The sequence below is a fragment of the Macrobrachium nipponense genome, chromosome 18, assembly GCF_015104395.2.
Source record: "Macrobrachium nipponense isolate FS-2020 chromosome 18, ASM1510439v2, whole genome shotgun sequence".
Taxonomy (NCBI): Eukaryota; Metazoa; Arthropoda; class Malacostraca; order Decapoda; family Palaemonidae; genus Macrobrachium; species Macrobrachium nipponense.
This window is the reverse complement of record NC_087211.1, coordinates 35,115,535-35,129,045: the sequence shown is the minus strand read 5'-3', so window position 1 is coordinate 35,129,045 and position 13,511 is coordinate 35,115,535. Positions and strand designations below refer to the sequence as shown.

The following is a 13,511-nucleotide window of genomic DNA, read 5'->3' as shown; positions in this document are numbered from 1 at the left end:
AAGCTGTAAAATATGTCAAGTAATGTGACAGGAGGGGAAGCGAGTTGTGTTGTGACAGCATCCTAATTCTCTCTCTCTCTCTCTCTCTCTCTCTCTCTCTCTCTCTCTCTCTCTCTCTCTCTCTCTCTCTCTCTCTCTCTCTCTCTCACTTTTACTGAGAGAATTTTTATGATACATTTATGTATAATATGTTTTAATATTTTCAAATAATAATATAACTTTAATTACAAAATTGATATGTGACAGTATTTTAAAGGAATACAATAATCTTTCCATTTCACTCTTTTAAACAATCTCTCTCTCTCTCTCTCTCTCTCTCTCTCTCTCTCTCTCTCTCTCTCTCTCTCTCTCTCTCTCTCTCTCTCTCTCTCTCACCCCACAAGATACGTATGTCATGGTGGTAACACTCTCCCTCTGTTTTGGATGGAATTGTTAGAAGTGTATGTACATAAATTAACATTTCTGAGAGATTAGAGAGACAAATTCTCTCTCTCTCTCTCTCTCTCTCTCTCTCTCTCTCTCTCTCTCTCTCTCTCTCTCTCTCTCTCTCTCTCTCTCATTACTATTCTCTAAATTTATGGATAATTTCACTCCTGATGGTGATCAAATAATTCTGTTGCCATTCAGTCTCTCTCTCTCTCTCTCTCTCTCTCTCTCTCTCTCTCTCTCTCTCTCTGTGTGTGTGTTATTGGCTGTGCATATATTTCTAATGGTAAAATGTTTAAGATGACTTTGAAACATAGGTGTGCAAGGTGAAGTTCATTTGGGAGGGCAACACCAAATTTGCCCGAATTCTTTCTTTCTTTCTTTTTTTATCACCATATTTGTGTAACAAATACCAACAGCTGTTAAAGTATGTACAGCAGGTACAAATTTAAAGAAGTTTAGCAAAACTACGTAGCTATTATTCTATTCTTTACTCAGATTATATACATGCATCCTCTTATGTATGCTTTCAAACCAAAATTCTCTCAAATAATATAATGCCGTGGCAACTTTTAAGATATTTCATAACTTACAAAAGGAACATCCTATCAGTATCTATTTTTACATTATTTGTCACGAAAAAAGGCATAACTAGCAAGATCACCAACTATGTTGATCGCAAGTAGCCTAGGCCTATATTTGAATTAGTTTTAGTTATGAAAACTTCTTTCTCCCTATGTAACTGCTACAGACATCTCAAAACAATAATAAAAACATTAGAATATGCTGTAAATCAATTGTTTTCTACCAAGTACAGTCATACCTCTACATATGAAAGTCCCTACGTATGAAAATTCCAGGTTACGAAGGCAAAGACGAAGATTTTTTAGCTTCTGTGTATGAAAATAATTCAGGTTGTGAAAGGGTGTACTGTAAAGTCCGAGATTCGCCCAGGCCGCCGAGAACAATTTTAAAACTTGCGCGCCACCAACTCAGTAGACTTGCCACCATCCTCCCGCTCTCTCATTGGTTCCTGATGCTATTTACCACCGTAAAATCCTGCTCTCCTATTGGTCAGCATGTATCCCATTATGCATCTATGTATAGGAGTTCCTCGACCATTTCGTATCGACAGCTTTATCGTACATGTGGAATATGTTCGTTCACGTAGATTTCATTCGTTAACGTAAATTCGTGTTAGTGATTTCGGTTTCGTTTCTGCTGTAAGTTACTTTATCGTGTTGTGTGTGAACTTAATTAGTTACGTTATTAGCCATGGGTCCCAAGAATGTTGCTGAAGTTCACGGAAAGAAGAGGATGCTTTCTATGGAGATGAAGATGGAGATAATCAAGAAGTGTTAATGTTTTCTGCCATTTGTTAATGTGTTTCGTAAAATTTAGTGTTAATGTTTTCTGCCATTTTTTAATGTTTCGTAAAGTTAAGTGTTCTTGTTTTCTGCCATTTGTCCTCCTCCTCTGTCGCAACTTTCAGAGATCGCCTCACTCAAAAAGTAAGGTTCCACATTTTACTACATACGTACGTACATGTACATGCAGTATTTCTTGTACCCTGTACACTAATACACTTTATTTACAGGTACAGTACCGGTTAGGTTAGGTATTGAATGGTCCAAATTGTTGTATTTCATTGTTTATTGGTCAATTTAGCTTTGTTATAAAATTTACTGTGGTGTTTTTGTAGGGCTTGGAACAAATTAGGCAATTTACATGTAAAACGTAGTTCAGGATACGAAAAAATCAGGTTACAAGGCCGCTTCTGAACGGATCAATTTCGTAACCTGAGGCACTGCTGTATTGCATTAGGCTATTTCTTTGATTTTTTATTCCTAACATAACATTAGGCCTAGCATATATGCTTACTTACATGACTAACGTCTAACGTCAGTGAAATTTTTATTTTCATACAATCAACTTACCTGTCAGATATATACATAGCTAAGACTCCGTCGTCCCCGACAGAAATTCAAATTTCGCGGCACACGCTGTAGGTAGGTCAGGTGATCTACCGTCCTGCCCTGGGTGGCAGGATTAGGAACCATTCCTGTTTTCTATCATATTTTCTCTGTCGCTTGGAATGTAAACAACGTTTGCAGTTCCTCCTGACTTGATTTTTGGATTTCATCGCCATCGATCTTCTGGGCTATCTTTTGCAGGGAAGTACTGGATCTTTGGTTTGGCATACGCATATTAATTTGTTTTAATAACTTTGGCTTCGAAAATTTTGAAGAATTGTTTATGTGTAACTACCGAATTTTTCGGTAGACACTCACATAGTTTGCAAGAAGGGAAATTTTAATATTTATTCATAATAACGTGTAGTAAATGTTAGAATTGATTGAGCTAACTTCCTTCTTGAGGAAGTCAGGAATAGAATTAGTTACGCTTCCTTTAGAAGTTTTTATAGCTCTCGTACTAATGAGCAGTTAGAGCATTAACAATACTAGTAGTGTTGTATCCTCATCTCCTTCTTACTTCACAGAATCTCAAATTCATATTGCAATTTGAAGACAAAGGAATGTAGCTCAAAATACGAGCTATTGAAAGGTAAGAAGTGATTTTAGTGTTCCCAGTGCAGTGGAGGGTGCGTTCTGATCGGCTCTGTTTCGCTCCCAGGCCTAGACCTCTTCCAAGCTCACATACCCAGAGGAGAAGGAAAGTCGAAAGCCTTACAGAGGTTATGGAGAATCCCCACCGATCAGGCGTCCCCTCGGAAGGATCTGTAGAACGTCCCAGACTGCCAAGTTCGCCATTGGAAAGGCGTCCTAAAATAGTAGAGGGTGCGTCCGATCGGCTCTGTCTCGCTCTCAGGCCTAGACCTCTTCCAAGCTCACACGCCCAGAGGAGAAGGAAAGTCGAAAGCCTTACGGAGGTTATGGAGAATCCCCACCGATCGGGCGTTCCCTCGGCAGGATCTGTAGAACGTCCCAGACTGCCAGGGATAGCCATTGGAAAGGCATCCTTTAAAAATTTAAAAAGTGCGTCTCTTCTTCCGTTTCTTCATCTTACATCCGAAAAGACGAAGAATGTACATGTTTGGAGTTCGGACGATCGGCGCGTTCTCTGAAAACTAAGAGAACACTGAGCGAGAGGCTGAGAGCCAGCCAGCAAGCTAGCGCGAGCCACGTTCCAACAGCCAGCAGCGAGCCGCGTTCCAACAGACTAGCACGAGCCGCGTTCCAACAGACTAGCGCGAGCCTCGTTCATACAGTTAAACAAGAGCCGCGTTCCAGCAACTGAGCGCGAGCCGCGTTCCAGAACATTTTTCTTGGCGCAAGGCTCCTTCAAAGAGAAAACTAGACTGAGGAGCCTTATAGTAGACAGAAGGATGCTTCCATTGAACGTTTACTGGCAAGAGGCTCGTAAAAGAAGACTAGAGGCGCTCGGAACTATCAGGGCGCACGGGACCTTCCACGCAAGCGGAACGTTCCAGGAGCGAGTCTCCTTTCTAGCGTGCAGAACATTCCAGGCGCGCAGAACTATCCAGACGCCAGGCGCTAGGCGCAAGGATCCAGGCGCCAGAATATTCCAAAATCTGCATTTGAGAGAGAGGTCAGTCGCGAGGCTCCTCTTTGAGTTTTTTAACTTGAGCAACTTTCCCCTGGCAAATGTGCAAGATGTCGCACAGGCGGCCATTGCTTTTGTCAGAAGGATTCTGATACTAAGAGAAGCCCCTTTTCATTATTCAGAAGACTCCTGTGTTAGGCAGTTCCTCTCAATGCGGACTCTCTCCTTCATCCATGCTCTTCCCTTGTTTTTTTTTGAGGAGGCAAGAGCTTTCTGAGTTTTTCTTAATAAAGAACTCATCGACGTTTGGGTATGATGGCGGATAGGAAATATCTACTTCCTTCCGTAAACCCTAGTGATGAACAGGAATTCTGTCTCTTCCGCGATTTATGAGCAAATCACGAAGATTTAAAGAGTTCCTGGATTAACTTCCTTCCTTAAGGATATATATATACTCTTTCTATCGTTCTATTAACGAAAGAACGAAGATAGTAGAAGGTAGTAGAGTATCTGCTGTATGAGAATACGATACGGTCAAATCTTAAACACATACCGTAGTTACTTCTTTGCTGTGCAACTCAATTTCCAGTATCCTTCTACGACTTTCCTAGGAAGGACTACGCTTAAAGGGATTGTTAAGACAACACCTACTTAGCTTCTAGATTTATCGAAGTCTTGTTTCGCTTAAATATGCTTTAATAAGAACTTCCTGAAGTTCGATAATAATTTTATAAGATTCCTTTATTAAATGGAGTAGCCGGCAACTCTGGAAGAGTAAGGCCAGCCGGCTAACGGAGACTGCTTTCGCTGAGAGCCTGAGACCAACGCAGTACCATGTAGGTGTCAGTCATGAGCGGTCGGGTTCATCTCTCTCTCCTGCGGGATGGAATAACTATCCGTATCTCTCCCCTACAATCGCGGTCTTAGCCTCGGATTGAGGGGATAGTTAAGCTAAACATAGATAAATATTGTATGCCTTTTGCTAAGAAGCTTTCAATAAGAGAGATAATACAACCTTTCAATGCTGTTTACCGTAGGTAACATTATTAAAGGATTCTATCGCAGCAGAACATTATATTATATAATGCTCTCAGGCTTACGAAACTAGCTTATTAGAGTACCTGCTCAGAAGAAGATGGATGAGTCGGATGGGAACATTCTCTTTGTGGCAGAACTTGTTTCCCTGAATGGACTATACTACGTATATAAAGTTTTTTCCTACTAAGAACGGAATTAACATGTGAAAGGATGTCGGGTACCATAAAGGCACAGGTGTTCTGGCACATAACCTGAAAAGAATTAGAATGAAGCGCCAGCCTGGCGCAAGTTGCGCCAGCCTGGCACAAAGCGCTAGAAGCGCCAACCTGGCGCAATGCGCCTGCACCAGAAGCGCCAGCCTGGCACAGTGAGCCAAGAGCACCATCCAAGATTTTCTCGTTTTAGCGAGTTATTAACCTAAGAGTCCAGTAGCCTCTCGGACACCAGGCTCTGTAACGGCAAGATTCGTCCCTGATTTCGTTACCCATTTAATCACTTAGGCCAATTCCACGACTCTCTCATATCGCAAAGAGCATCGAGAATCTCTTTTTTCGCTCCTGTTCGCGTTAACAAAGAGAACCTTCTCGATCGACGATAATAACTGTTAACATGTCTAACATTTATTGGAAAGAGTTGTGAGAACCTGCGGAAAGTCTTCTTCATAGATCTCTTAGCAAGGTAGAAGACGAACAGGCTCCCTATAGACTGCTTCCTTTTCCTCGAACCAAGAGAGGTAGCAATATACGCCATCTTTATTTTTTTTTTTTTAGAAAGGGGATTAAACTTTAGTCTTTTTTCCCCTAAATATAAATTCTTTGCAGAATTTAAGATAAAGGGCGTCAAAGAAAGAGAGGATAATACTTTATGCCTCATTTTGGCCTTAGAGAGGTTGGATTCACAGAGGTCACGTTCTTCTCACAACATGTTTTGGAAGTTTTTCCAAGAGAGTCTGGATATTCTATCAGCATCTATTATAAATGGACCTTAACCAACCTCCACTCTGAGTCTGTCTGCGTGCAGACTGACCAGAAGTGGACATGAATAGAGGATTTTTTAGGTAAAGGACAATAGTCATGGCCAAACATAGAATTGCTGCAGATCGTGCTAGAGGGAATGAGGAAGCTGTCCTCTTCCGATACCTCTGTGAACCACATAGCGGTTTTTTCTTCCCTTTCAGAGGGAAGAATCACCTTTGTATATGTCTGCTATCAAAGAATGGCAGTAAAAGGCTATACTCTGTCTCTACAAAGGGAATTGGAGATAGCAGAGGATTAAGATCTTCGGGATCTTATATGACAAGAGTAGGATATCATGTACTTCTAATGGGATCTTTTTTGTGGCCACAGATTCCATGTTCCGACAAGATGGAACTGCTCCTCATCAAACTTCTTTGAGAAATTTTTATGAGGGAATTCTTTGTTTCTCTTGGTCCTAAACGACCAAGAAGACAAGTAAAATGTTTTTTTTTTTGAGCATTGGAATCTCGCATCAGATTCTATGGAGACTAGGCAATGGGTTCTTGCCAGCATAGTATCTGGCAAAAGAACTAAAACCCCCCTATTCCTGATTCAATGTTTTCAGATAGAGGTTTCGTTGTCCAGGCAGGGTACTTATGTTTTCATCTACAGTAGAATGGTTTAAACATTTGCCTACAGAGTCTTTGGAATGCGATGACGGCTCGAAATGCTTCCCAGAAGGTGTTCGAGGGGGATACAATAAAGAGCTAGAAATCAGGAGTCCTCCCAATTTCAGCTCGGAGTCTCCTTCGACTTCTAGGCTTCTTCCCTTCCTTCGACAAGGATAGGGAAGATTCTGCAACGAGAAACCCCTTCAACAGGTAAGAAGAGAATCTCGTGAGCAAGGGAAGTACTCAAGAAGGATCCTCCTCGGAGAAGACTCTTATCTCTCGTACTGTTAGATATCCTATCGTATACTGGATGTAGCTGACTACAATCACCTCCCCTTCCGGAGAGGCCAAAGCTCAAAGTGGAAGAATTTCTTCCACCCTTCTCCAGTCTTGTGATTTACTATTGTGGATGTTCAGGACTTTCGGACAATGTAGCGCCAACCAGGAGCCTTATGCCAAAACAGGCGTAAAAAACGCCAGAGGCAGACAGCCCCAAGAACACTGTCATTGTCTGATGAGGAGAAAGGCCGGGCCTACAACCTGCACAGATGCGCTAGATGCGAACATATCGGACAGATAAGTGTGTCCGATGTGGACATTGCCAGACATCCTCGAGACTCTACCAAGCTCGAAGCTCCGGCAAGTGGGGAGGAGCCAAGCTCCAGGCAGGCGCAAGGCGCCAGCCAGGCACAAAGCGCCAACCTGGCGCGAGACGCCAGCCAGGCGCGAGGCGCCAGCCAGGCGCAAGCCAGGCTCTAGGCGCGAATCTCCAGCTAAGGCGCGAGGCATCAACCAGATGCGAGAGGCGCCAGTCAAGCGAAAGGTACCAGACAAACGCTAGGCTCCAACCAAGAGCGAAGCACCAGCCAGGCGCGCGAGTTCCTGCCAGGCTTCAGGCTTCAGACGGGAGAGATCCATTTCAAGAAAGCCCTGTCTTCTTTGAAACATGGAGATCTCCTAAGAGCACTTCATAAGTGACTTGATTCCTTCAAACAGCTGAGAATTAAAAGCGCAGGAAGTGCGCGCTTTTGCAAATTCTTGTTCTTTAACATAACAATATGTCATATAAGAACATATTAGCTGTGTTGTACGGTAGAGGCAAATCTGTGTTGACTTCTCATTACACAAAGGATGTCAAGTTAACCTACGAGAGATCCTTCTCTTTGAGTTAAAGTTATTTAACTTAGTGAAATTATTGGGGTTTTTGAAAGGAGTGTGGGGATGACTCTTTTTCAAAATTTGAGCGCGAAACCCTTGTGTTAGGATCGAGGTGATCGGGATCGGTGTTGCGCTCCTTCATAAGGGTGTATTGTCATAGAGTGGTTCAGTACCCATTGACAAAGTCCTTTCAGGCTCTGCCGAGTAAGCGGATCATACCCCATCGGCAGACCCACAAGAACTCTTGGCCACAGATCACATATCTCGCTAAAGTTTCTTGAGGTGATGCAGACTCCTTGGCAACAGCCATATGAAGCCTACCACCTATCAGATAGGAACCAAGGTTTATTTATACCTACAACATATGTTGTTTACCTGTCTATTCCATGTTAGCTGTCTCTTACCCTCCACCAAAGGGTGTCAATCAGCTATGTATATATCTGACAGGTAAGTTGATTGTATGAAAATGATATTGTTATGATACAATAAAGTTTCATACATACTTACCTGGCAGATATATACGATTAATGGCCCACCCAGCCTCCCCGCAGGAGACAGGTGGAAGAGAGAAAATATGTTAGAAAACAGGAATGGTTCCTAATCCTGCCACCCAGGGCAGGACGGTAGATCACCTGACCTACCTGCAGCGTGTGCCGCGAAATTTGACTTTATGTCGGGGACGACGGAGTCTTAGCTATGTATATATCTGCCAGGTAAGTATGTATGAAACTTTATTGTATCATAACAATATCATATTTCACCTAGCTATCCATAGTTCCTTTCATTTTAGACATCCCTTATTCAGATAATGTAATTCATATTTTTGTCTTGCATTTTCTGGTCATTGAATGGTGTATGGAGGAGTGGAGATGACCAACTCAAAATTACATCGTCTCACTCCATGAACGTCATGAAGTCTGACCGACCACAAAAAACAGTTACCTAGTGACAGCGTTTGAGTAAACATGTAATAGTGTCTCCTGAAATGTTAAAATTTGCGAGGGTTTTGTAATTTCATGATGAAAAAGTTTACAAAACCACTTCGCTTATAAACAACACTTTATACACGCCACTTTAGGCCAATTAGAAAACAGTCGCTAGTATAAATAGATTTGTAATTGTTAATCACTGAAGAAGGAAATTCAACTTCTCCTTCACCAACACACACCATTCCATGCTTTTCACAAGATAACTTTGCAACTCTTTCCCTGTTTCTTAAACACACCGAGTCATTTTCTATATCTATAAATTTTTTATCAAAAGTTAGCAGACTGAAACCCTGTTTTTTTTTTTCCCTTACCTACAGTATATATTACTCACATAAAAATATTTCAACAAGGAATACCGAGAGAGGAGTCACAGGAGTGTCAAATGTCTGCCTGCTGGCTGCTGTGCTTCCTGATTCGCTGGCATTATAGCCAGAATGCATAAGAACATTGCCTTATGGTACTTTGCTGACCGTAACATTGACTTATCATTGGAATGTTATTATGTATTCAGTTTCTAACATTACAATTTCCCTACTGATTACCATTTCTTTTACATTATTCTTTATCATGTACTTATTTGTACCTTTATATGCATTACTGTGTTACCTAAATAAATTATCTGGCAATAATTCTATGGAAATAATGGCTAGCATATCGTATATTACTGTGCACCAGCTGTAGCCGATGGTTGATAATTAATGATAAAGAATACATAATGAACTGTATTTAACATAAAATTATAATAAAATCATCGGTACAATGATTAAGGGGCCGGCCGGCTAATGTCATTTTTTAAGAACAGGACTTTGATATTCATACTACTTGATAAGGTGACTGGGGACATCTCCAAACCGCATATTTTCAAATTCTATCTCCTCCCTTGATATTTAATATTAAGACATGGGATTACTACCATATATAGACCTGATGTAGACCTCCAATCAAATGAGGAGTTTTTTTTTTCTAAAAGTCATTTTTTGCTAGATATGAATTTTTTATTATGGTAAAAAAATAAACCCTATAAATCAAGAAAAAAAATTATAAAAAAAAGATGAAATAAAAATTGGGAAAAAGGGCTTTATATGATTGTTCTATAATGTCTTTCTGAGTTATATACCAAATTCCAGTGCTATAGCTTTAAAACTAAGTGAGAAGATAGATTTTGAAGGTCAATAACTATAGTTTTGAGATACGGGCGTTCAAAGTTTTCCTTCGTATTTTTATAACGACAATGTTAATAAATAATGATTATTATGAATGCATATTTCTGTTTTGGGTATTGATAAACCAAAACTATGTTATTTATCATACTTTAATCAGAAATGGTGATCCCTTTGCTCATATATCATAGCCTGGGGCACTGCATCAGGCAAGATGGGGCACTCCTTCCTACACAACTCTCTCTTTCTCCCTCACTAACTAGGCTTATTACAGCGAATTTTCTTCTCCTGTATGTTAGCGAAATGTTTTTCTTGTATTTTCCTATTTGGCATGATGAAATTCTTGATGAAATTCTTGCAGAGACAAAGATAAATAGACGTAAAATCAAGAGAATGTCAGAGGTGAAAGTCAAACTTGTACTATACTCTTTTTTTACAAAGGCAATGTTAATAAATCTTGATTATTATGAATTTCATATTCCTTTTTGGGTATTGATAAACCAAAAATATGTTATTTATCATAAATGAAGATCCCTTTGCTCAAAGACTGGAGCCTGGGGTACTGCATGACGTTCCCAACTACGCACCCCCCTCTCTCTCTCTCTTCACTAACTGCGCTAATATCGCATATATTATGATATTCTGTAATCATATTAGAGCAAATTTCCTTCATCTGTATGTTAGCAAGATTTTTGCTAGTCTTTTCCTCATTAGCATGATGAAATTCTTGCCGAAACAAAGATAAACGTACGTAAAAGTGAGTGAATGTTAGAGGTGAAACTTGAATGTGTACACTACAAGAGAGGTTTCTCCTCACACTGAAAGGTGGTAAACTGACTAAGTTCCCTCCTGCTGCCTCATGGAATCTCTACAGATGCCATTGCTCACAATTTCTTTGACAATAATTATGAAAATTTACGATAAAAGAAGAAATATTGCATTTTCTTGTACGGATCAATGTTTTTGGCTTATTGAGTTACGTTTACTAATTACCCTTTAACTACGAAAGTAAGAGGAATTTTGACTAAATATATCGTATACATATTCTTTGCCAAACGAAGCTCCATGAATATTTTCATGACTGCATTTTACGCCCTATACCCACATATATAAGGGTTCTGGCCAGCCCCCTTATAGGGACTTCTCAAGACCCTTCTCTCCAACTATGAAATCAGCAATGGATGCATTTCAGCCTGCTGATGGTGTGACTTATTATTATTTTTTATATAAAATAAAAAATTCCTTCCCTGAATGCCTGAATATCTCAACCGATTTGCCCGAACTTTAGCCGATTCCCGGACCCAGCCCCCCTGGCCGGTACGCCTATGCTTTGAAATGATATTAATATCATCAATTCAGTGGTATATTTTTCGTAGGATGATACTTTAAGTATACATTTGGTTTTTGAACTCTCAAGATAGGCAGATATAAACATTTTTAAAGGGGAGTTCGAACTATTCATGGGTTTGAGCTATTCACAGGGTGGATGTTCTGGTACCCATCCCCCACGAATACAGGCATGTAATATAAGTTATGTTACAGGGGGAACACTGTATGTCTCTTTACTGCCATAAATCTTTTACTAATTCTTTCCTATTTTCAATTTCCCTCTTCAGCAGATCTGCAAACAAAAGTATATTAGCTAACAATTCCTGTTTTCCTGATATGGCTGCTGCATAAAACTATATTTCATGGATGAATACATTTATGATAAAAAGATATTTATTTATACGGATTACAGTACTGTACTGTAATATTGATAAAGTAATTAATGTGTACCGTGGACCCCTGTATTTGCGTTCTCCGGGTTCGCGGACCCACACATTCGCGGATTTCTCTCTGTAACATATCCCCGCATTATTCGTGGAAAATTTGCCTACTCCCAGTATTGGTTTATGAGAAATATCCATAAATTCCTGATTTTTTGTCAATTTCATCATAAAATGCACTTTTTGTGATAAAACTATTACAAAAACCAGGCATTAAAATTTTTAGTGGGTTTTTCTTGAGTTTTAACTAACAAAAAAGGAGGTTTTAAGCATTTTTACAGGAGTTCCAACTATTCGGCGGAGGGGGGCAGTTTGGTTTCTGGTACGCATCCTGTGCCAATACAGGGGGGACCACTGTATTTTGTGTTTTGAAAAATGCTCGTTACAATACTTACATTCTAAGAGTCAGTGAATCGACACTTATTACCAATATAATTATTTAGGAAAACAATTTAGTTGCTAAAAGAAACAAGTTTATCAATGGTATTATTTTATATTGTGTACATAAAAGTTTATGATACAGTTGTAATTCATATTTTATTGAGAGAGAGAGAGATCAGTTTGGGATGAAAGATAACTGGTTTGGGAGGAGAATAACTATAACTTGTGTTTTTTACACATGAAATTGAGAAAATATTCTCTTGTATACTGTTATAGTATGTGTGATAATTATAAAGTCAACTACTAAACTTGTAATGAAGTACTGTTCAATAAATCAGAGAAAGAAAAAGATATGGCGATATGTACGTACCTACAGTAACAATTTGATCTTTAATACATATTATTACAATAATAGATCAATATTATAGTTTCATATGTAAATGAATAAGGTGTTATTGAAATTTTGCTGTTTTGCTTATTCGGGGAGTAAGCCTACAAACTACTTTTTTGTTGTTGTTGTTGTTCTTTTTGGGGAAAAGGAAAAGTCTACAGAAGAGCCTAAAAAGATCTGAAAAAGGTGTTTTGCCTTGATTTAAAGATACAGGAATTTTAGGGTAGGATATTAATGATTTATTTATTAGAAGGAAAATGTAAAAAATAAGTAATTTGCTTGTCAAACAGTACAGAAAAATGATTTCTAATAAAATATAGCATATTTATTTCAATTTTCATTGGTGAAACAGGGCTCTATTTGACTGTAGATTTTAGCACATTTTAATTTATTTGGTTTACTGAATTTAGAGGCTATGTTTCCGTTCAATTATTTTGTGTTTCCACTTATAACTAAGAATATATGAACGTGTTTAATTTGTGTCCTCTATATTTGATCCTTGTTGTTATTATGATTAGTACTGAGTATGGTCTTGATTACGAAAACCACTTTACTTGAAGGTAGGAATGTAATGTTTGCAACTTATGCGTGAGGGGGAAATCTTGCACGCTTCACGAGTAAGCTGGAGAACGGATCTTACTTTTAACTCCATATGGATGGATAACATACATCTATGTTTACATAGAGCCTTGGGGTGGATTTTGGGTAATATAAATACATGTTCAAGATTTCACGCCATTTTGCGAGGAAAGTGGTCAGATCCCTTTCATGGGCCATAAATGACTCGTGGCAACTTTTATTCCAATTCCAATAGCTAATCAGTACAGGAGAGAAAGATCAGTTTGTGATTATTCACCATTCCCAACCAAGGATGTCTCATAAATATTTTACAATAAATATACTCTGAATTCGTTAATAATTTTAGTTCTGTTATGATATTGTGTAAACTGTAATTATAATTTTAAAAAATAGAATAAAAAACACTTATAACTTAGTAAAGTTAGCATATTTTTTTTACTGTCTTATATCTTGGTAAAGTTAGCATAT

General features: G+C 39.0%; 1 protein-coding gene across 2 annotated transcripts in view; it reads left to right on the top strand.

The window, feature by feature from the left end:
• Positions 1-13,511, top strand: part of LOC135196961 (guanine nucleotide exchange factor subunit Rich-like) — a 387,875-nt gene that overhangs the window by 137,848 nt on the left and 236,516 nt on the right. The gene's annotated exons all lie outside the window — the stretch shown is intronic.